Source organism: Struthio camelus, chromosome W (genome assembly GCF_040807025.1).
Source record: "Struthio camelus isolate bStrCam1 chromosome W, bStrCam1.hap1, whole genome shotgun sequence".
NCBI lineage: Eukaryota > Metazoa > Chordata > Aves > Struthioniformes > Struthionidae > Struthio > Struthio camelus.
In genome coordinates this window covers 21,616,182-21,637,049 of record NC_090981.1, presented here as the reverse complement: position 1 = coordinate 21,637,049, position 20,868 = coordinate 21,616,182, and the positions used below count along the sequence as shown (strand labels likewise).

At 40.2% G+C, this 20,868-nt stretch overlaps 1 protein-coding gene across 1 annotated transcript in view; it reads left to right on the top strand.

Annotated features, from left to right (window-relative positions):
• The first annotated feature begins 4,089 nt into the window (after positions 1-4,089).
• Positions 4,090-20,868, top strand: part of LOC104150249 (synphilin-1) — a 112,813-nt gene continuing 96,034 nt past the window's right edge. The window contains exons 1-3 of the mRNA XM_068924766.1: positions 4,090-4,134; positions 10,584-10,817; positions 17,472-17,549. The gene's annotated coding sequence lies outside the window, so the exon portion shown is untranslated. The remainder of the gene's footprint in view (positions 4,135-10,583; positions 10,818-17,471; positions 17,550-20,868) is intronic.

Sequence of the window (20,868 nt, the reverse complement as noted above, 5' to 3'; positions counted from 1 at the left end):
GAAGGCATGTGACCTGAGGAAAGACTAGGGGCACTGATCTGTGATTACTGGGCTAGTTCCTAGGAGCTGTTGGCAGGCAACCTATACTACAGGAACCTGGCAGCTGTTAAAATTTACATCAGGAGCTGGTCCACGGCTGTGCAGCTTGGTAATTGGAGGACTATGAATGCCATGTAATCCCACCGTTCTGGCCCCTCTTCCTTTTCTTGAACCCCTCTTCCTCTCATCAGACATGATAAGCACTTTTTGGCTATGTCTGCCTTACCTGAGTCATCAAACTTTTTTACAGAATCATTTCAAGAGCAGAAATTGTTTTGAAGAGACTAATCACCCTTTGCAAAATCAGTGCAAGCTTTGGCATTAAAAATTTAGCTGTGTCCTAAAGTGGGTTTCAGGCTTCAGAGTCCCTGTGTCGTTCCGCAAGTTGGGTTCAAGGTCCTGATGACTTTAACTCTGTTAGAAATTTTACCCAGAATGGTTGTTTTGAGTTTCATTGTGAGTTTCTTTCTAAGCTCTCCTCTTGTCTAGTCTTCTTGTTCTCGATTATTATCCCAATCTTCCTGAAGAGCAGCGCAGAGTAGTTACAAACACTCACAACAGTGCAGCTATTAACCAGACATTCAACATGATGTTGTGTCTTGCATGGAAATACCCCTGCGCAGGACCTGCTGTCACAAGTCTGAAGTACGGCTTCCATGTCAGTCTTTGTGGGAGTCAAATGAAGATTTGGCAAACTGATAGCTGCCTCTGCTGATAGATGATTGCTGCTGAGCTCCAAGCTCAGCGTGGGATCTGTGAAACAGGAGTCACAGGGTTGCAAGAAGTGATAGCGAGACCAGTGCCTGCGGGAACTCAGAAGGAGGCAGTGGCATTCAAAGAGATCTCAGAGGCATTCAAGATGTGACATCCTCTTCCCCTCACAAAACTTTTGGTGCAAGGACTTTCAAAATCACCTATTGAAAGCATTGACCTAACAGTGTGTATGACTGCACTTCAAACACTACTAAGATGGGACTGTCGCTCACATTTCCAGTTATTCTTGTCATGAGCTTTTCTGCTGAGCTTGCCAGCCATGACAGTAGCCTGTGACAGTGATGATGGTGAGTTCTGTGGCAAGATTTGTCCATTGGGAAAAGCACTCATAGTGCATTTCATAGTTTGCTCTGTTTCAGCAGGGTTAAACTGTGATCTGGTGAGCATTTGTCATTGTTACTTGGCATTCATCATGCTGCCTTTTTTGCAGAAGAGGAAAAGGAAATGAGAAACTGAGCTACTTGGCTTCCTTTGTTTCTATACTTTGGCTATTTGTTACTCAACCTTATCACATCCATTGTTGGCTCACACGGATTCCCCCCTCAGCCCCCTATTTCCTAATGACACAACACACCTAACTCTAAAGAGCTGAAAAATGTTTTCTGGTGTTTCAAAATCTATGACATTCCATCCAGTTTGCTATAAACATGCTGACAATAGCTAAAATTATACCTGTAAATTATACAGAAAGTCAGAACATGGGTTGGCATGCAAAGTTGAGTCATATTATGCAAATGAGCATCCACCCTTAGACTGTAAACAAAATACCTCACGTTTTAGTTAACCAGTTGAACAAACCAGTTCCAATTCAAGAAACAGATGTTTTCTAAAAGCAGTCGTAAAGATCTTAATCAGGCTTAATGAGTTTGACTGAAGACTTTAAAGTAGACATTAATTAAAGTAGACATTAATGAAGGAACTCTCAACTGCATAGTATATACTAATATATACTGCATAGTAAATTCTATATGTGAAATGGTATAGTGTAGCAACTTGAGAATGTCACAGTGCTTACGCCTCAAAGTGTGGAGGCCTCAAAAGACCCCGCATCTTCAAGGGCCATAGCAAAAGCTGGGTAGCTGACACTGACAAAATAGTTCCATGGACCCTTTTCCTCACAAACTACCAGCAGTTGGTAGCTTGAGGAGCACGGATTTGTAAAAACAGTTCCTATCTACATTGGTAGTGAGAAACTATATAGATCTGTGAGTTTGATCTACGTGGTGTAGACCTGGAATAAATACAGCACTGTACAGAAGTTTTGCATCCCAGCACTACCTCCTGACCACTGACAGAGCATATGCTTTAGCTTTGGTTGAGGTTTTACAAACATAAAATTTGATTCTACACCCACTGGAGCCGAGTCCCACACTGGCATACAGGATGGACCCAGAAAAACAAAAAGGATCCATCAGATGTTGCTATGTATGTGTCTTAATCAAATTATTTCTTAGGGTTTTTTATGGTGATAAACAAGCTTTCATGCCTTGTGTTTAGTAATAGAATTTCACTACTGAGGACTAAGTTTATTTTTATTAGTCAGTTCAAAGAACTTATCTAGGCACAGGGAATTCTAGAGAGGCTTTCATCTGAATCCGTGTTTTCTTCTGGGCTCCTGTCTGCCCAGGTGGCTAGTTTTGCTTCGCTCTTAAGTGAGATAGATTTTCCTGAATTCTGTATTTCAGAATTATATCGACCAAAGTGGGCTGAAGTGATTTCACTCTATCTGGGGACATGACACACTCAACAAGATGATAGGATCATGCAAGAAAAATACTCAGTGGGGGCATGAGCTTCACTAGGAGACAGAGCTTACAAACCTGGAAAACTCTCCCAGAAGTAGCCTGAGGAAGTTCTGCAGCTGGGACTGGCAAAACTGGTGACATCAGCCTCCTTGTTATTTCTCATTCTGAATATTCTCTCTTCTGTGTTGCAGTCCTATTCACCATCACCTCAGAGTCTTTTCACCTTGAGCTTCATTCCTTCCTCCTTGATGCCTTTCTCACGCTTAGTTCTGTTTCATTTCTTTCTCCTGGAATTCCATCTATTTCCCTTTGTTTCTGCATTTTTCTTACAAGACAAACTTGCTGTTTGTTTCTTTAGCTTCTTGTTTCCAGGAAAAACTAAGAATCTTAACGTTTTAATTATGACAGTGATACGACCTTTAGAGACAATTGCTCTTTTGTCTGTTGTATCAGTCTGTTACATTCTATGTCTGTCTTGACTACTTAGATAGTTAACCATTTGGAACAGAGACTATCTATGTTCTTATATGCTATTCCTTGCCATCTTACTCTGTTGTTCCTTAGTCAGTCTCATAACTGATGTACACAGAGCATCACTGAAACCAGGGCATGCAAGCTCTAGGGACCCATCCTAAATCTGTATTAGAAAAGGAAAATTTCTGGCACTGGCAGTTCAAGAAAGATGTTGATAGTCTGCAGAGGGTTAAGACTGACATGATTATACGATTAGAAAACCTACCTGATAAGTGAGACTTTAGGAGCTCAGACTATGTAGCTTGTCAAAAAGATGAAGAAGTGACTGCTGCACATATCCAGATTACAGCTCCTTCTTTCCAGCCAGAAGAGAAGGGTTAGCAATCTCCAATGACTGGAATTTGATGCTAGACAAACTCATATTAGAAATAAGGCAGAGATTTTTAAAAGAACACTGGCAGTTTATCAAGATTTGCTGTAAATTGTCTGTGACAGAATATTTTAAAATTAATCATGGATTTAAAAAGTAGTTCAAATAAGAATAAGTTCAAATAAGTTCAGACGAGTCTGTGTTCAATATAGTTTATAGTATATGGAACATGAGAGTAGAAGATTGTTATGCATTATAATGAAATATAATGGCCATGTAATTTTCAGGAAAGAAAAAGTTTGGAGAAGTCTAACAAATATATTACAAGCAGCCAATGGTATTTCTGAATTAGGTCTAGGACTTGAAAGGTAGCAATTAAAAGGTAGCTATTGGAAGATGGTTACATTTTTTAAAAGTCTGCATCCTCAGTGGCCCCATCTCTCCAACAAGGCCGTTCCCAGCTCCATCAAATATTTAAAAAAAAAACAAAAAACAAAAACAAAAAAGAGAATACTTCTAAAGGCAAGAGCAGTTGACCTGGGATAGGATTTTACCTGGATAGGATAGGAAAATTAACTGGATTTGGAAGGTAAATCAGACTCCAAAGTTTGATTTGGATGAGAACGTCTTGAGAGCAGCAGTGAGAGAGATTCTGGACACAAAAGAGAGAGAATCTCAAATGGAAGAGAAGCTACCAGTCTGGTCAGAAAGAGGAGACTGATTGCAAAGCAGGTAACCTTTTCCCTTTCCTGTTTTTTTCACTAGCCCAAAGTGGAGAAATATTTACCTACATTAGCTCATAGGACGTGTAAATCTCTGTGGTTAGTGAACTGCCTCTTTCGGGTTAATTCCATGCTTTATTTTTGTAATACATCTAATTTAAACCAAGTTATACTAACTACTGTCCATTTATCTGGTCTAGAGATAACCAGAAAGGTTTAAAGAAAGGGCACCTCCTGATACAACTTGTGATAAATGCAGATTTCCAAGACTTCTTTCTCTGGTCCCCTCCAGAGGGGGGGACAGCAGTTTGCACAAGCACTGGGTGTGTATTAGCTTGGAGGAGGCAATAGTATTTCAGTAGCAAGATCAGAGCATGAACTGCTGCACCAGGCCTTGGTAGTGATGTGCTCCATTGGGTGATCTGGGTAATTTGCCTTATAAAAGAGACCCCCATAGACTTGGAGCAGCCCAGATTCAAGTGCGTATAGAGAATGCTATAAAGCTGTCATAGCTTCCCTGAAGTGTCTTCCTCCCTGCCTCCCGTCCTCCACCATTTAGCCTTACTAGAGGCATTCGGACAGACATATCTTCTCCAAGCCAGTGTATTGCCACCAGACTGCAAAAGGTGTGCAACATGGAAGAAGCAGGAGTCAGAAGTATGGATCACCCTGTGCGCTCAGTTTATTTTACAAAATGGCAAGCTAGATGCCTATATAATAATATAGCAGAGTGATACGGAGGGGTTTTCATCCCTTAATATGTAATGTTTACATTACGTCATTTGGAAGATCAGATCTGAAAAGAACATGCAGCTTGAAAAACATAGTTATGGATGTGAGACCAAAGAGACTTAGCCTGTTCAGTTTATCAAAGGGAAGACTGAGAGGCTGTTTGATCACAGTTGCACATGTCATACTTCAGCTCTGAATTTTAAAAGATGGATCAAAGCTAGGGATAAAAACATGCACTCCCAATCACAGAACCGAGGTGCCAATATTTAACTTTTGACATACACAGCATCCTGTGTATCTATTGTAAGCTCATCTCATTCAGGTAACTGACTAGTGACAAAAATCCTCACTGATATAGGGTTAAAGATACCCAGTAACTTTTCCAGCTCTTTCAGAATGACAGGCTTAGCAAAACTTACCTTTTTGGAAAAAAAACGGGAAGACACCCAGGCCAGCTTAAATCTGTTCTTCAGAAATAATCAATGGAAAGTGTCTGCTGCTACTCTAGTGTCTACTGTTCATTTTGGTCTGTGAAGCTGAGCTGATCACCAGAGAGACTAGCGTCCACTACTTGGTAAGATGTCACTATGATATGAAGTTGTCTGGACAGGCATTTTCTATTCAAGAGAGCTAAGAGGCCTTTCTGCCTCACCTATGAGTATATGATCAAAGGAGAGAAGTGCTTGAATACCTTGAGAGATCCGACTGTGTGTAAGTCCAGAACTGTCAGCTGGGCGTGAATTGTGGGGCAAGCTGCTGGCTTTTGCACATTAGGCAGGAGGTGAGGATGGTCTGTGGGCTCGGGGAAGGGTAAGTGACAGGTATAACACTAGGCAGCGTAGTGTATTTAAAAGTGAAGAATGAAGGTAGGTTCATGAAGTGCTTCGCTGCAGAGGGAGTTCATATTCGGTGCTGTTCACGGGGAGGACATGTATGTTACGGATGTCTTGAGTTTCACATTAGAACCAAGAAAAGCTTTCTGAACTCTTACCAGAGCTATAGCTTGATTTCTTCCTGGCAGTCACCCTTTCAAATGTTGGTAGACTCAGCTGTTCTAATGAAAAACTGCATGTGGATGGGGTCAGCCTATGTCCTGAAGGCCATGGTCAGTGACTCCAAATCTGGAGCACTAATGCTAACTTCCATGTCCAGGACACACACTGAACATCAATGCATTCCAAACAAGCCTGGGGATTTTACAGCACTCAGAAAAGCTAAAAGAGAAGGGTCTCATCCTTAATTTTAGCATAGCTGGCGTGCCACAGTTCCAACAATTCAGCCTGGGGTACAGGGAAGGATCAACTCTTACTTCTCTGAAGCCAAAATTTAACACAACACAGCCCTTACTCTGTTTTCCCTGATTCTTGAGAGTTTCCTTAGTCTAATTTATAGCCTCCATCTGTCTGTATCATCCACCGTTTGAATCCTGCAGTTCATTTCTGGATGAAAGCCTGACTGCAACACCTCTCTTCACAGATGATTATTAGGCTGGTGACTTGACTGGCTCACTTCAGGCTAGACTTCCATGTTTTCCTTTTAAACTTTTCATCATTTATTTTCATTGATTTAAATATGATCACATAGAAAATTCTAGGCAGTACAATTATACTCATGATACAGATAATTAGTTTAAAATAACCATGTAAAGTAGTTATTCCTTGGCATCCAAAAGCTGCAGTACCATTCTTAGAGTCCCCAGTAAAATCAAACAACCTTGCAGAGCCATTTAGAGAGAACTTTAATGGACAAAATCAGCATGAAGACATGTCAGAGCTTCCCTCTCCTCATGGGTGAAAATTGTCATGAAAAGCCAGCTTGGTTTGCATCAGGAGTGGTGATCTCCAAGCAAGCAAGATGCTTGTCATGAAGAAGGACTGGCGTAGGAAAAGGATGGCAGGTATTGAAAGCAGAGTACCAGTACATACCCATTATTTTTCTACATTGTTGTTGCACAGATGTGTCTGATCAGGTCAACCTGGGCCAACAGGAGGTTGTCTTTCTGAGACAAAAGCTTTAACTGAAGCTGACAAACTAACATGGCTATGCTATAGACTGCAATATTGCATTCAAATATCCAGCTAATTTTGAATCTTCAAAATCTGACAACAAAAGCAGTCTAAACATGATGTTCCAAATGGCCTAATATACTGTGTTTCCAGGCAGATTTTGTAGCATGCATGATTTTCCTTGCTGTTGAGGTCAGGTTCTGACCTGTGGCTGCCTTAACTCCTTTAAAAGTACCCTAGGTATTTCCACTCTTTTTTGAGTTGCTAAGTGTACACAAAGTCTAGGAGCAGTAGCAAGCTAGAACCCTTTGAAGAGTGCCAAACGTATTTTACATGGAACATTTTTTTCAATTGCATGTTTTCCCAGAAAACTTAAATGGACATTTGTAAAAATGCTCTGATCTGGAGAAAGGAGAAATAAATACAAATGAAAGCTGAATATTTTTAGGCTTGGATCTTTTGCTATTTTCAGGAAGTTTTTCTTTTGTCCCTATTTCAATAGCAACATGGTTAAGGGAGAAAAGACAGTTTAGGACAGAAAATAGAAGACAGCCTCGTCTAAAACTGTAGCTTTGTGCTTCAAAAATAAAATCTCTTTTGGTTTTTTTTTTATCCCAAGTTTCAGAATCAAAAGTTCCTCAAATATATTATCTATTTAAATTTAATTTCACTTGTTTCCTAAAAACTATTTACGTGGAAGAAGGAATATTATTATTACAGCACATGTGACATTTCAATGGCAAAGTCACATATGCAGCGGTTTCCTTCTTGTCCCCCAACTCCCATGACTTTTTATAACTCTGAAGAGTTATGGAGTGTCATACACACAACAAAGAAAAGGTGTTTTGGAAAGCATTGTGTTTTGCTGCAAATTGTCATCAGTTTTAGCCAATACTTCTACACCAAGTTTGCTACACCCTGCAGTAGATGAGCTGCATTGCATAGAATGATACTAAACAATAAACTGCGTCAATGCAGTTGATTCCAGTTTGAAACTGGAATGGTTATGTTATAAATCACACACAGCACCCTAGGATATTTGTGGAACGACACAAGGGGCTAAAATACACAGCACAGGGGTGCTATCGATTCTTCTGGAAACAATTATTAAAGTATTTGTTGTTACCCTATCCTCAAGTTTTTGTTGTTACCCTATCCTCATAGTATCAAATATTGTACTGAAGCAAGAATGTACTGCTTTTCAGTGTTTCAAATGTATTTTGTCCCTTCTTGTAAGCAGGTACTTTCGCGTGTGATAACAGTCACCAGACACGCACCCTAAGTTTGGATTTACTTACATTTTAACAGAAAGCGATTTGAAAGTAAGTAGGTTTAATGAGGAGGACTTAGATTTTTGGAGGTTAGCCCCTCTTTAAAATAGTGAAAATTAGTCTGTTAGAGAAATTAAGGCTGACTTTTTTAGGCTTTTCTATGGCATTAGCTATTCATTCAACTTGAAATGAGTGACCACTGTATATTTGCAAGAGGATTTGAAAAACTGTTAGGCACATTTGGAAAAGGAACGGTCTGGTCTGCCTTGTTTGCTCATGAGTCGACAGAGCCCAGCAGGTGGCAATATAAGCACTTCTCGTATTTTGAAATCATTAAACTCTTGTCATCCAATAGTGTTATTGTGACTTAGTCATTTATAACTCTGACTTGCCTGGAAAATAACCCTCAACACTGAAGGTGATTTTATTCACTGAAATAATGCAGATTCCATGTGTGAGAGTCTGGCATTCTTTCCATCCCTGGATCCTTCTTGTATCTTTGGGATTTACCGAGTACTATTACATTAATCTCAGGTTGAACAGTGTCTTGCAGTTGCCGAGAGCAGATTGCATCTAGAAATGTACCTCAAAGATTTTCTTTATTGAATGGCTTTCTGAAAGTTGACAGAGTTAGCTCTAATCAGAGATTTCTCTTGAAATGCTGTTCTAAGCGGTTTTACGTAGGTCACATTAAGTAAATATTCTCATCTGGTTGAGGTTTCAAAAGGTTTATTCTCTCTGTAATTAATCAACTTCCTTCAAAAGCTCAGTATGACTGCAAGGTCAAGTCTCCTGATAGTTAACTGATCGCCAATTACTTTTGTACATGAATATACATTGTTTAGAGATGAGTGGAAATACTTGAGATAGGAGTAGAATGTTTTGCTTCTAAACCCGCTCAGACAAAGAGCTCATGGAAAAAGGCATGTGTAGGTTACACAGGCTATATTTAAGAAAGGTGTTTTTAGCCATAAACTGTGTTTGTGAAGTGAGCTGAAGTTCTGTATATTTATATGCTTAGAGAAATATATCAAGAAAGTGAGCCTAGTGGACATGAAGTTTTCTTCCAGGCTTCTGGGTACTGAAGTAACTGGAGAGTCCCCCAGGGTGAAATTAAGAACCAAAAGTGCTGGAGAGCCTCTGGAACTCTGCAAGTACTTTTAAGAGATCTGACAGACTGTAATAACTATAATACTTTGCACTTCCATCGCACCTTCCATTCGGTGCTCTCCAAGTATTTTAAAACCAGCCATTAGTTAAGGCTTACAGCCTCTGTCAGGCAAGTCTTATTAATACCGTTTCAAAGTTGAGGAATTGATTGCTGGAGTGCAATGTTACGACACTAGTCCTATTTTCCTTTGCTCACTCTGACCTCCAGGAACTGGACCCTGGCTAAATTTTTCAGTAGGAACTTGGAAGTTTGCAGGAAGCCTGATCCTCTGAACTGCAGCAACCAACTGAGAAATTAAAATTCATATTTAATAAATATTGCAAGACCTATTCTGGAATAACTCAGATGCAAGTAGACCAATCTGCTTGTGTAGAGCCCAGTTAAAATCTCTGGGGTTGTCTATAACATTGCAGATAAACAGGTCTTAGTAAATGGGGACCCAGATAGCAGTTATGGACAGTAGAACTGGTTGTGTATGCTCCTCGTTGTATAACACAAGAAATTCATTAGGGAACCTGCTGTACCACAGGTCCTTGATTCCCCAGTTATACTCGTGTGATACGTGCTACTTACATTCCTGTCATGCATCTGGAGTGAAGGATGCCTACGTTCCAGACAAACCACACGTGAATGAGAGATTGGTTCACTCCAGGTATTCCTCCTTACTCCCAGATGCCCCTACACCTCATGAAGGAATCTTCAATAATTTCCCAACACACCGAGTGCCCGGGGAAGCCAGGAGATATCCTTACCCTGTGTGAGAATCATTCAAAAGCATGCTATAAATACCCGCATCTCACATGCTGCACAGCAGTTTTCTCAGCTTTTGGTCCTTAGCTTTCTCTTATTCTGTTTTCTCTTGTGCCTTTAATTGTGGGGATTTTTTCTTTCCCACTTTGCTCTTCTCAAAAAAAAAAAAAAAAAAAAAAGAAGAAAGAAAGAAAAAAGAAAAGAAAAGAAAGGAAAAAGAAAAAGAAAAAGAAAGGAAAAAGAAGGTTGTCTTAGGCCCAGGCCCAGTCCTAGAGATACCTGGAGTCCAGGGGAGATCATGATCTTGCCTTCTGGCCAGGCTCTGCCAAGAGAGGGATCATGGTTTTAGAGTCAAGAAGTCTTCCCAGAAGCAGCATCAGGACTCTGAGAAGGTTGCTGCTGCTGGCTGTGACAAGAGCTGAGGCCCAGTCAGTGAAAGAGATAGAGACTATCCTTTTCTGAGTGACTCTCTGACAAGTGTTCACAGGAAGACTCCATAGTCTGACAAGCCAAATTCTTCTGCCAACAGCGTGTCATGGTGCTGCTCGTGATCTGTGACTCCCTGGCCTTGGGGCCTGGCCCTTCATATGCAGCCCAGTGTGGCAGAAAAACATCAGGACTCTGGCCTGCCGTTACCATCTGGGTTTGATGAAAACAACTTAGCTGAGAGGCTACCCAGTAAGAGGAAGACATGGACACCTCCCTTTCCCTGGCTACCCAATGTTAAGTGGACCTTCAGCTTCTGCGCAGGAGCCCTGCGTAGGTGAGTAGACAACTTTCCTAACACTTTTTCCAACACAGGGAAACAGGAGGTGGGAGGCGGGGGTGGGGGAGGGGGTGTACGTCTGGAGGGCAAAGATATTCTGCGCCAAGTGGAGTATGGGAACTGTCAGCAGCTTCCAGAGCCTTCCCACATCACTCTTCCCTGCTGTGTACCACCCACAGACTGCGTGGAGTAGCTTGCTCTTTTAGTGGCAGCTTCCCATGCCCAGAACTCTTCCATACAGCCACTACTGTGTCGCAGCTTGGCTCCCCCCTAGCTGAGAGTGATATGCACAGCAACAGTGACAATTTCTATTGTATGTGTAGTTCCATAACAACTCTTAACGGCATCCATACCCAGCCACAAACTTGGCACCATTCCCACACCTAGGAGATCACGCAGTGAGCATTCGCAAGGCGTCCGATGAACATCTCCAAGAGACATTCAACTTCCCAGTTTTGAAATACATCCACTGGTTACTCTTCCTAAGAAGGGGAAATCCATATCATGGTCCTCAGAGTAATATCATAAGGCTCAGGTTTGTTGGTGCCCAACCTACTTATGTTTAAGAACTTGACCCTCTGTGTCTTACTGGGTTGTCTAAATATCCACCAGAGGATGTGTCCTATGGCAAAAAAATACTAGTATTGCAGGCAAACAGGTGAGCCTTTTGGATTCTAGCATATATTGATTTTGTTTTCTTTTTATTACATTCTCTGAGCCTGTCCTTTTCATCTCTTCTTTCCTCTCTCCTATTTTCATTTATTATCTATCTAACCATGTCTATGTTATGAAATTTGCCTTAAGTTTCAACTGACATATTTTAAACATTGCCAAAACTTGATAGAGAGGGTTTCTGTGTAAACATTATGTATGCTCTACCACAGACTTGGAATTTTTGTGGATAAGAAACTTGGTGGAATATCGTATTAGCAAAGGGAAAAAAGAAAGAGACTGAAGGCTGAACCTTGGTCTCATTTATATCAGAAAATTCAGAGAAATTATTTTTGATTTCAATTTGTGTAACCAAGATCAGAATTTGGCTGTAGCATGTATTCTGTCAAAGGCAGAAGACCACAGTCACCTTAGGGACAGCGGTCAATTATACAACCATCAGGCTGCCTTTCCTGTCCAGGTGGTGCAATGCTATATCATGTATTTATTCTCCCTAAACATCTGACTTACTAGATCTGCATCTTCTTCCCAGTCTCCATCAGATGTTTTGTAATTGAGGAAGAAATTAACGATTAAAATCAGAGATGGACATGAACCACAGAGTTTGGACTAGAATATTTTAAGTGTTGGAGCTGGGAAGGAGGGTTGGTTCTAAGGTTTTGGTTCATCTAATTAATATGGAGCAGAAATGAATTGGAGCAAGCTGTTTGGCACCTGCAAGCATCTGCAGGTGCTCAGCACCAAATTCGATAGGGCCCACTATGAGTATTCACAAGTGTAAAAAGAAATTAGACTATTCTCCACGCATGCACACAGGATTCCAGAGAACAGCAGGAATAGCATTTACAGTATCCTCCTGACCTTGAATTCACCCCATCCTTTTTCAGTACATAAACTACTGTAAATATCAGATGTGACATACTGCAGTTTGATGCAAGCCAGTACAAAATCACACATGGTTCATTTAAAGAAATACCTCCTCTTTTAACAACTGGATAGAATCAAAGATGATCACATTTCCGGTGTTTCCTATATGCACCTGATATTTTCTTCTACAAGCTCTCAGTTCCTGCTGGAAACACTACGCTTCTTGTGCAACAATGCCAAAGATAAGAAAATGTCTACTTTATACTGAAGCTTAGCAATTGTTCATTTTTATCCTGGCAACCTCTTAATACTCATAGCAAACCATAAGCTGGGCATTATTTTAAAAGGTGGTGAAAGATATATTTTAAGTTAAAAGGCAATTTGCCCAACCTCTGCCCTATTTCCTTGCTGAGGACAGGAGTTGAGGATGTGGTTCCCACGGTGTGATAGAAGACAGGCAGGGCCAGTGCAGAGCCCCACAGATTCTGCTTACAAGAATACAGTAACAAACTTCTAAGAAAGCTGGGTACATACAATGGGAACCCCAGAAGCTGACTTTGGAGAAGAAGAACCTACTGGGTACTGCATTAGTAGCAATTCCCACAGTCCTCCTTTATTCCCTTCCTTTCCACTGTCTGAAGAAGCCAGGAAGAGCAGCTGCAGCTTTTGGAGAAAAGAGTGCGTTAACCAGCCTAATTTCTGAGAGCTGTCACCAGTTTTAAAAGGGGAGAATGGCTGGCTGTTGTCTCCCTGCAAGAATCCTCTCTAGGGATATGACATTTTACTTACTCACCAGGTGTCCTTAGAACTGACACGCACCTCAGTCTGCTGCTTCAACTCTGCTCTGGTGCTGAAGCCAATATGTCACTATCCAGTCAGGTTTTCTTTCATCATAAACATCAGCCAGGCTCTGTGTCCAAAAGTCAGGCATTCTCCATGTGTTCTTCAGACAACCCAGCACTGGAAGAGAGCTGTCAGGTCAGGCTTCTAATCTGGAGACAAAAGAAATGGCTATAAAATTTGAAACTGATTCCAAAAGAGAACTAATAAAAATTTTAAAATAAAATGCATCCTTTTCCTCCACTAGAATGTTGCATACATGTGTCCTAACCACTGAAAAATACATTTCAGAAGAAAACTTACCCTCTAATGACAATGCCAACTTTTGACCATCCATTGTAACAGTTCTTGGGTAAAGAACACATCCAGAGATATGAAGGGCAGTGTTAGGATCTTACAAGTGATAGCTAATTAAATATTTTGCAAACGTAGAGTATCGGTTAAGTAGGAGAATGGAAATTAAGAATACTGAATTGTCAGCAAGCTTTTGCCAAACACTTGCCTTTTATCTTTGTCCATATCACAAATTCTGAATTCCAATCTATATATCTGTGAAACATTCCACGAATTATAATTCCTAGATGTAGATCAAAATGTAGATACTCTGTAGCACTAATGTATTTAATGTCTGCAGGCTGCATGGAAAACCTCAAGTGAAAGGGATCAGATAAACACAAAGTGTTACTTGCTATTGTGACTCTAATGCCTTAGATACATTTTTTCTTTGGTCATAAAAATCTTTTCCTAAAACATACATTTTTTATTAATCAGTCATTACTAAAAGCCAGTAAATATCTAAACAGAAAATCAGTCAGCTTTCAGATTTAATGGGTTTCCCCTGTATAACATAAGGTAATGCACAGCAGTCACGTGTATATGTGCCTCTGTGTGCGTGTGTTTGTGTAGGTGTGTCTATCAGGCAAAGAAGGGAAGGAAGCAAAAAGTACTTTAAAAATGCAGCAAGGACATGAAATGCATGTTTTGTTATACACAAAGTGTGTATGAAATAATACTTTTTGTATGTATTTGTATGACTTTTGTTTCGGCATCTTCCAGGTTGCTTGAGAGTTAAAATACTCCCTTGTACGAAATGTCCTCACAAACAATTACGGGTGCAACACAAATGTGTCACTCTTTAAAAGCTGATACATAGTGGCAGGAAACACCACAAAAATGGACTTATCAAAAACAACAACTGGGTGAACCTGGCAAGTTGCAAGAGCTCAGTAGCCAAAAGATTATCATTCCTGAGTGGATTAATTTTTACAATACGAACTCCATTTCTTGTTTGTTCTGTTTAAACATGAAAGATATGCCGTTGCTGGGAAGGGATACTGTAGTTTGAAAGCAGGGACAAAAGCTCTATGGCAAACACAAGAGTGTTTGCTGAGACTGAGTCTTGGTTGTTTGAAGCACTCCAGGAGGGTATGATCTCAGCTCTGTCACTAGAGTGCCATGTAACATTAAGGAAATGTCGTGCTTCAGTTTCCAAACAAGATACCGCTACTTAGCCTCTCGAGTGATGTTACTTCACTCTCAGGCATGTACGTTAATGAAGGGATAGCTTGCAGAAGTTCAGTTTACAGTGCTGCTGTTGTTAGCCCCAAAGCATAACAAACTGAAATCCAACCACTTTCTGGAGCCGTCGCAATGACCTTTTCCATTCTTTAGGGCTTTGCATTTTATCTTTGTATCTGTTGTGCCTTCGTGTAAGTCAGTCGTTGCAGCAGAAACTAGAGCTGAAATCCTGGCTGTACAAGCTAAGAACAATTTTGCCATTGATTTTGTTGGAGCCAAAAGATTATGGGGCATTTACATGGCAGAGTTTTCTAATTGAGTTGTGCTGTATTCACTGATCATTCTTTGGACATTAAAATAATATTCTATGCTTCTAGCAGGGAAGCAGCTGTCATTTTCTTCTGTGGCACAGTGTTGCAACACAATCTTGGATCATCACACAAAAAAGTTATGAAGTGTCACTAATAGCTGCTTAAATGGAGCAACTCTTTAGATCTGCAAAACAATACCCATAGGCTGGGTATTTCTGAAGGCTCAAATTCTCCTTGTCTGGGTAGGCCGATATTTCAACTAGACTTTTAGAAATTGCTGCAACTCTCCTACCTCAAAGAGACGATTTATTTAGCTTAATGGATGCCTTAATGTAGTGAGTTCTTGCCTAGGTGAATACTTTGTTCCTTTGAACCACAAATTCAAATTCTAACAGCACCAGTTCACCTCTTCATCCTTCCAAATCAAAACAGAATTTCACGCCCTCTCCTTTGCTAGAAGGATATGAGTTATATTAATTATTCCCTGGCATTTTATGCAAGAAGAGATTTTCCAGTACCTTTGATCAATCTTCCTTTGTTCCCTTTATTGCCTATTTCATGTGAGTTAGTTTTCTCTCCTTCGTGGTAAACTGGTGATGCTGCACAGCTATAATCCCTGAAGTGCTTTGTAATAAAACACAAACAAAAGAGTCAATGCTATGAGAAATAAATGTAAAATACCAGTCTCTATGAAAATGGTTTTGTGGGACAATAAGAAGCTTCACAAAGAATATTTTTCAAAAGCAAAGGAGGAAAAGGGGTGGTCAAAGATTATCTTAGTGTCCTCCCAGTGCACCAGTACCCTGTGTGACTCACACCTGCCTGTAAAATACGGTTCTGATTTCATCCTTTTTCTAAGGCTTTTTTATATTCCCAACTTACCAGTGCACACAGAAACTGTATTCATTACAAGCTTAGAAACAATAAGACTTGTATCCCTCTTATGCTTATACAGTGTTTATGCTGTCTTAGAATGTTTATCTGAAACATATTTGTTCCCAAAGAATAATGGCACTCTGTGAAGTGAGCAAACCAAAGAGCATCATTTTTCAAGAAAGCGGGGTCAACAAAAATAAAAATACAAATGTTCTAAGTACCTGATTTCACTGTTCAATCGTACTGATTATTTCCTTTTAACTTTCCCTCTCTGCTGATTTAAATTTATGTCTATTAGGGCCTCAGTTCTGTGACATCAACCCATGAGCAAACGTCAGCACAACGGAAGTCATGACATGTTTCCATTATATATAGTGTTGTGCACTTACATCAGTCTGTCATATTTGACACATTCAGGTTTTGTTACACGAATGGTAAGTTTGTAACTGTGACTGATTATGCATCTTACAAATTTTCAATAATAATTACTTCAAAAAGAATTCAGAAAGAGAAACTGCATTTAGAAACTGTTTCCAGGTTTCCTAGATGGGAATTTAAATTATTGCATGACCCTCTTTTAAGCTACAAGACATATGCTTCTATCTTTACTCTAGCTAGTGTCTTCCCCTGGAGTGGCAATTGCATTTTTGTGTAAACAGAATCAGACTTACTGTGTAATTCTTTAGAGAACTTCAATGCAAAAAATAATTTTACGATCTTTAAAAAATATAATCTTATCTGTTGCGATAATTATCATTAAGATGTGCTAGCTGATTTCTCCTGTCTTAAAGCTACTTTGTGTCAAGTTGCTGGTATAGAATAGCTCTAAAACTGCTGTAGCTTATCACAGAAACCCTGCTTCTACTAGCTCAGAATGATAGTCAAGATGTGATACCATCATGACCTGGAGGGACCTAAAATATGTGAACCGAAAAAGGCAAAAATATTTTGAATTTGCTTGCCAAAAAAACCCCATACCCAGTATTTAATATTTCAGGGTTTTGTAAATGAAGAAAATAAATGTATTGTCAGAAACAATGGGTTTTCATTTTGGAGTACTTTTAAAAAATAGTAAAACAGGAAAAGGTGTGTCATACTGGGCGGCTTAACAGCATCCTTTTTCATGACAGCTCAATTACCAGAAAATCCACTAAGATACAGCAGCTCCAGATTCAATCCCTTCCTCTGCCTTTAGGGATGGAAACAAACAGCTCCCTTTGGAGTATCTCAACCACTGTGCAGTACAGTACCTGGGAAGGTTGGAAAAGGCTTTGTGATCTGTCTTATTTTAAAGTGTTCCACAGCACTGAATAACTGCAGGAAGGCAAAGATTCTTCCTCTCGAGAGAATGTCAAAGCAGCCATCACGGGCAGGGCAGAGCCCAGCTGGAGGCTGCCTCGCACCAGGAATAGGTGGGCAGCCGTGGACATCAGAGACGGGTACAGAACCTTGGCCCTGGGTAAGGGTGCGGCAGGGGTGTCAGCCAGAGCTATGAGAGGGGAGCAGCCCTCATCAAGCTGGAGATGTTGGGGGGCCTAACAAGCACCTTTCACCCTTCCCTCCCCAGAGACAACGGCAGCATCGGATGGAGCCCGAGAACCCCAGAACGACCCCTCCTCGCTGTCTCCCAGGCTGGGTGTTAGGGGTAAGTCAGCTCAGGGAAAAGCAGAGTCTCTGTGTAACAGCAGAAAGTTGTTGCTATTGCTGGATGCTTCCCACCCCCTTCTTCCCCTCTCATCCTGTACATGCGCATCTATGGCTCTGTCCCTGGGATGGCTGCACAGTGGGTTTTCTGGTCTGTGCTGGGTCAGAGACACTAAAATACTACAAATAATAACAGTATAATAATGTGCTGAAAACCATGAAAAGGAAGTAAGAGCTGCTTTAACTTGTCCAGATATAAGCAGGCCCTGTAGAAATAACATATGCAAGTAATATAATGACTGGTACTGAAAGTATCTCAGTTAGAATGTAATTTTGTGTAACGTATGTACTAAAATACCTGGCTAGAGCAGGGTGAATTAAGGCTGGTTTTGCCTTTTTAGGTTTAAATGAGACAGTTAACTTTAATTGCTGTAGTTTTTCCTTACTTTTGAACATAACATTAACAGTAAAACAAAAATAACTCCTGTTGACATTGTACCGCTTCCAAATCCAAAAGGATCAGTTATAGCCATAGAAAGCAAAGCTCCTGCTATTGACACCGTATCCTGCCTGCAGCTTCTTTGGATCTGATATGTCTGTGGAGCCATTACAACGAGTGCATTTTATGAGACTTTGCCTCTGATATTATTATCAGGCTCTCCAGACATGATGCCATGAGAGAGCTGTCAGTGTGGTGCTGTGATACAATATGTCAGTGAATTTTTCCATAATGTAGCTGAAACTGTCACAAGAAACAGCTTAGTACGGGTGGTATGTGAGTGCACACAGCTTGTGTGCTGGGGGAGTTGTTTATTTTAAAGTAGTGAAAAGCATCATTTCATAGTAAGAACTAAGAGACTTAGTCTGCATTTCTTTTATTGTTGCCAATGGCAGCTTCTTTTATCCAAAGAGAGTAAAAACATGCTTTTGAGTGCTTGCAAAGCCCTGGAATGTGTGGTTTACAACAGCATTAGGAACTGACCTATAATTACAACTAGACATGGCACTAGTAATTTATTAGTAAGCTCCTGAAGTGCTGACTATTTCATTCCTTCTTACAGATTGAACTTAGGTTGTACAAAAGCAGGCAAAGCAGAGGGACATGGCTTCCCCTCCCCCCCCCTCCCCCCAGGAATTCTAACAAAGCTTGCTGTTTCTGGACCCAATCTGGGTCTAAATGGTTTCTTTTTTTCTAAATCCATGGTACCAAAGCATCCTTGGCTCTGTCTAATCCAGGCTGATTACTGGTCAGTTGTTTTTGGTATGGTACTCTTACTGGCCAGCTTTTCCCAGTTTATAACAATAGTGTCAGCAAATAACTCGAGGTGAACAAGGTGACCCTAAAAGGGTTAGAAATAGCTTATAGGTTCTATCTTGCGGAACACATTCTTTCTCGGTGGAAAGCCCTGCCACCTTTGAAGGAACTGGGGAAGTCCAGGCGCTGATTCTTTTCTCTCTGCCATGTGAAAAGACTTTAGCAGAGGCCAGCTTATGGGGAGTGCAGGCCTCTGTCTTTACAGTCCGTTTTATGTACTTGCTCAGCCGCTCATTTGAAACAGAAATGTATCTCTCCCCTATGGCCGGAGAGCTAGCCTTCAAATTAGGGCTTAGGGAGTAAAACTGGAAATTCTGCCTCCTATGAATAAACTGGTGACTTTTTTTTTTTTTTTGGCCGCTGCTATAGAATTAGAAGATTGACAAGTCAATTAATTTTATTACGTAATTAAACCTTTGAGTAGTATATTAAACGTTAGGAAGTGAGGTCTATTTGGGCTTCTTATAAAACAAGGTTCATATAAAACTTATGAAAATTTGATGGAAAAAGATGACTTGCACTGATAATTTTGCACTAGGCTGTTGTTATATAAATGGGATCAATTCTTCTACTTAACTGAGCTATACAAAGGAAAAAGGAGTGAAAGGGGCTGACCAACCATCCTTTCTTGAAAGAATTTATAAAATGTTATTTTCATTCCATCAGTTGACCAAGTTAATTCGACAGCTTAGTTTGACCAAGTTCAAATTCAACAGTGAATATGCAAAACCAAACTAAACATTGTTGGTTTCATATAGAGTCAGATACATCCATGGAGAAACTTCTGCTTCTAACCACAGATGTACTAATGACATATGCAGAACTGGAATCCTTGAGATTAGTAAATTAAATAGTATGGCAATGGCATAATATTAAGCTGACAAGGCAGCCCTGTGGCCAGAGAGCATCATTTAAGAATTTCAGAGTCAAGAGTTAAATTGGAATTCTCACTGTCAGTCCTAAATAATGGAGGAGATGGTTTCAGGATAACCATTTCGGGAATAGGTGAGCACCAGCTAGATCAGTTGCTGTTGTGCTTTTTCACCACTTTTATCATCATGGTCCTCCAAATTCACAAAATGTCATTAATCCAAACTCAGACTTTTTAAAAATACTTTCTCTTTTTCTTTAAGTGAAGAATTCATTTTTGCCAAATATTATGATAAAAAATGCATTAAAATTGCCTAATCTGCAATTTATGAAAGTGTGCTTTAATTATTGTTAACTATAGGGTTAAAATGTCATGACCTGGTATTCTAAAAGTAGCTGCTGGAAATGGAAGATGGCTGTACTGCCTGTTAGAAAGGAAGCTGGAAGTGTGTCTTCTTACACAGGTGCAAACTCCTCTGCCTGTGCCCCTTCCCATTGGAAGAGATGGGTCTCTTCCAATTTGGAAGTGATTTCTGTGGTGGTAGTCAAGTGCTGTAACTAAATCAGTAGGGCCTGCTGAGAGTTTTGCTGAAAGGCAAACATATTATCTCAGGCCCACTGCCATGCCAAAGCACTATGTAGCTGCAGCTATCCGGAGTAAGCAGAGCAAGTATTGGTCTCCTTGCAGCCTCTCATACAGACATGCTGTCAGAATCAAACTCTGAATTTTCATTCTGATTTTGCCTTTCATGTGGGGGTTTTAGCCTTAAGAAATTGCAACTATTCCATTACAGACTTTCCCAGGAATAAGAAAAAACAGACAAAAGCCAGTTGAATATTGTAAAGGGTTTACAGAGAATAATTCAGGTTGGAAGAGACTTCTGGAGAGTTTTTTAGGCTTATCAGCTCTTGAGAAATCCCTACTTTAGATCAAGTAATTTGGACATATAGCTAGGTAGATATAGATATGTATATTTAAGGAGAAGAAGCAGAGGAAGGAGTGGAAAGGATCAGTGAAGTGTGCTATCTATCATAGCAATAGTGAGGTAGTCTACCCCCAGTCTTTGGCCAGAGGCATGGCACTGAAAAGACAAATCAAGAAACATACAAATTAGTGAGTACCTCACTCAAAAAT